The sequence below is a fragment of the Geospiza fortis genome, unplaced genomic scaffold (assembly GCF_000277835.1).
Source record: "Geospiza fortis unplaced genomic scaffold, GeoFor_1.0 scaffold121, whole genome shotgun sequence".
Classification (NCBI taxonomy): Eukaryota; Metazoa; Chordata; class Aves; order Passeriformes; family Thraupidae; genus Geospiza; species Geospiza fortis.
The window spans coordinates 1374352-1378702 of NW_005054346.1; positions in this window are offsets into that span (position 1 = coordinate 1374352).

Here is a 4351-nt window from a genome sequence, read left to right on the forward strand (position 1 = left end):
CCTGAAAGGGTGAAATCTGACAACTGTACCCTGGTGTATGACCAGAACGTGGTGAAGTGTTCAAGGGACAATTGTGTGAGTGCTCATGTTTGGTGCAGCCAGCAAGTCAAGGACCTGAAAAGCTCAGTGTGAGGGCTGGGACTGTGGGCAGGGATACTGGGCAGGCAGAAGGGCTGTGCTAAGAGCAAGGCCACCCATGAACCAGTGTTTGTGAACCTAGAGAGGGAGGGCATGATGTGCTTTCATCAGTGAACACAGAGCTCTACCAGTTAAAGAAGAGGTGGAAATTTAGCTGTGTTTATGTCTTACATGGGTACCACGAGTGGGTGCAATTGAGGGTAACACCTTGTTCATGGCAATCTGTGTGACTGAACGTCAGTGTCCTCTGCATGCACTGTGTGTCTGTGGCATTTGTGCTCAGCTTTGCTGCTGGGTGAACCTGCAAACCATGGCTGCTGTCATTAGACAAATGCTACCATCATTCTTAGGCACGAGGGAGGGTGGGCAGGAAAACCCAGTCTCAGCCAGTGTGATTGTCAGGAGCACGAGGTCACTGTGTCCAAGGATGCTCAGATAACTCCTGGGATGAATGCTCTGTTACTTCTCCGCCCCCAAGGAGGTGGAATCCTTCTGTGGATCATGAAAAGATTCTGGCTTTAGGAAGAGCAGCAGTTTGGGTGCAGGGGGCAGGCCAAGTGACAGTCTGAATGCCATCCAATTGGTGTTTCCCCTACCTCCCCTGAAATTCGGCACTAAAGGCAGAAACACTCCATGATGAAAGGGTGGCTCTGTGCAAAGAAAGGAGCTGAGTGAGAGACCATTCAGACCCTCCTTCCACCACACAGCCAGAGGTATAGCTCATTCACACAGCAGCAGGAACTTTGCTTGGAATGTGTCAGTTCCTACTGAATATGTTCTAAACTGCTCAACCACCACTCACTGAGACTTCATTTAAGAATGAAGAAGGTAGCAAAGACTGGGGAAACTGAGACACTCCCCCAGTCCCATACAACTGCTGGGGAGGTAAAGCTGCTCCAACTTCTGTGATGTGCCCAGGAATTTCTCCCTAGGAGATATTCCTGTGAAGACACAGGAGGAAACATGGGAAAACTCTCCGATTGCCTGAAAAATCTCTCCCATCCAAGTTTCAGGCTGTACTTCACTTTATCACTTCATTCTACAACTACTCAACTATCCAGGATACTGGAAGATCCCACAGTGATCCTGAATGGAGTAATTTATTCAGCTCCCTGCAAACTGTTGGCAAAGTGTCTTTAAAACACAAGAACGACAGATATTCCTGCCTTTGCATGTGTGTTCACTCAGTGGCACACTCCAACAAAGGGAAGAGGATTGCATGTCTATGTCAGGATTGGTTTGATCCAAATTTTAGACTGGCTTCCCCACCTCTTTCTTGTGCATGTATTTTTCAGTTAATTGTCTATTCTCAGTGTACTTGGAATGAGTTGACAGCAATTAATTACTTTTGAGAAGTCAGAGCAAATGGTAACACCATTAAAATACTGCTGTATCTAGAGATACAGCTAGTACAGGAAAAGGAAAGTTGAATTGCCTTAATTTTGTTTTTCCCTTTTTTTAATAGTCCACCAGCAGATTCAGTTGCTCTTCTGCTATCTATCCTCTTCTATAGCCATAGCAATAAACTGTTTCTGCTCTGAGCTCATCTAAATTGCAGTTCAGGTTATTTCCATGACAGCATCTGGTGCCATTGCTGGGATTCCCATGTCCATGCATGCATCTGAGTATCAGTGTAGGTGCTGGGGCACAGGGAGCCCACATGTGGGAAGATGAGCATCAGGGAGTGCTGTGGCACTGTAGTCTTTGGGGGATTACAGGAATGCTCACAGGTATAACTTGTGTGTTTGGGAATGTGTAGGAGGCAGGCTGCTTTAAACCTGGAGAGAGGGAGACATAGAGTGGATGTAAGATTGATGAAGAACTCACTGTGTCCAAACTGAGGTGACTGAATGCTATACAAGCAGCCTGCAGGGATGTCCCTTGGTGCTTGTCTTAATTATGCATCCCCACATCACTGCAAAGAAGGAATACATTCTAAAATCCTGCAGCAGGGAAGGGAGGCTAATAGACTTCTCTGATTACTTTGTAATAAGACATAAAATCAGGGAAGAGAGGTCCTCTAGGCTGGGGCTGTCCACAGTACTGACTTGGACTGTTGGGGGTGCATCTGCAAGGCTGCCCTTCTGCTTCCCCCACATCTCTCCCCAAGGTCATGACTTTTTTAATGCACTAAATGCCTTTAACCTCTTAGAGGACGTTAAAGCATCTAAAGATTAATCTGCAATATAGTGGCAACTGTGCTTCAAGGTCTTTTCCTCCCCTGGACTCTGTCTCATCAGGCTTCTAGAAAAAGGAAACCTTTTGTTTCTAGTTGTGTCTACAATTTAATTAATGATGTGACTTCTAAAATTTCATGTTGTACTTATTTGACTTCTTTTCTCCTGAATCTCTAATGTGAGTGTGTCTCCCCTAGTCCCTCTCCCTCTTCCTTTGCTGTGATACCTGGACACAGCATCATCAAAACACTTAAAACACTGGCAACACTTAAATTCTAAATATAACTCAAACTTTTCTGTGCAATCAGAGCTCAAAGACTTATTCCTGTAAATCAGGTTAATGCTGGTACTATTTTATGCTACTGATGCATCAATAAAGTTGTCTTGAAATGCCTGGCTGAAACTGTTTCCTAAAGCACTATAGCATCAATTCTGTTTTACAAATAACAGAGGCTTGGCACAAAGCAGAGAAAATTAGAAAAAAAAATTAAAACTGAAAAGACAACTGGAAAATCAGGCAATTTAAGCTAAGGGACTATCTCAAGTTTTAAAAGGCTGCATTCCTACTTTCTCCATTGTGCATATTAGCTTCCCTGGTGTATTTAATACTTCTGTCTTGCAGAGGTTGGGATGGAGAAGGAGGATGTAGCTAGGAGAATTAGCTCAATATGTTTAATGCAGACTATAGAAATGTTTCTGCTCAACTTTGGGACAGAGATGTGTTAGACTGGCTGTGGAAAGGATCTTGGCAGCTGAGGGAGACTGGATCAGCTCTGTCTCTCTCCAGTGGGGTTGTGTGCTTGTGTTTGCTGTCTAAGTGTTTATGTCCTGAGTGAAAAAATAAAGGGAGATTGCAAATGAAAGACTGTAGTAAGTAGGCATTGCAGTGCCTGAAGGAATGAGGGCTGAACACCCTCGTTGCCCCGGGCAGCCAGTGATTCTTTCTCAAACTCTCTATTTCAGAGCACTTAATTCAGGCCAGATAAGAAATCAGGATTGAAAGGATGGCTTCACCTCTGGTCAAGTGCAGGAAGTGACAGTGTCTGGAGCTGAGGTTTCTCTGTCTGGGGCTGCTTCAAGTGCTTCCTAACGCATCCCTTCTTTGGGATGAAGACAATATTTTACACGGGATCACATGGAGCTATACTAGTTAAGTTTTATAGCACACCAAATATAACCACTGAAATGGCATTTAAAATTCCAGGAGCTAAGCCCGGCTACATTCCCCACTCCAGCTGTGTCTGTGTGCAGCTTGGCCCGTGCTCTGCTGTGTCCCAGGAAGCCCTACGCTGCCTCTCTCTGAGAGAGCCCCCTGGGTGCAAGTCCCCAAACTCTCCACAGTGCAGCAGAGCCCATCCTGTCCCTTCCCTCCATGCCTGCATGAGCAGTGTCACCCAGGCTGGAACGAGCTACTCAAGAGGGAGCTCTGCAGTAACACACACTGCATGGGGTTTTGTCCTGGGCTGAAGATTTCTCCATCTCTATGCAGCAGCAGGGATGACACTCTGCAAAGTGAATACCTGGGCTCCTAGGATCCTCCAGCCCCTTCCAAGCCCCCTTTTCATTGCAATTTTGCCATGTATCCACCTGGAAAGAAGGCAGGAGAAAACCCTATAAAAACCCAGGATGAAACCATAGACAGGGGGATAACCCAGCAGGTCTGCAGGAGGCAAGGGCCAGGTGTCTTCCTCTGGTCCCATCCTGGGCAGGTGAGCATAGACCTGCTCATGGAGCCATGGAAACCCCAGCAGGAGCCCAGTGTTCTGCTAAGCACCTAACAGGAAGCCCCAGGCTGGAGCCAAAGCACCTCAGCTGTGGCCGTGAAGCCTGCAGTGAACTGTGCTGCTCCTGTGCGTCCCGGTCACCGGAGTTTCAGCAGTGTTTTCTGCCTTTCCATATTCAAACCACACCCCTGCAGTCCCCCAAGACACTGTGTGGGAGCCATGTGTCCTGCCCCGTGGAACCCTGACCTCCTGCAGCAGGTGGTGGTCCGAGAGGAGCACCGCGGCCTCCTGCCCTCAGGAGCAGCACAGCCC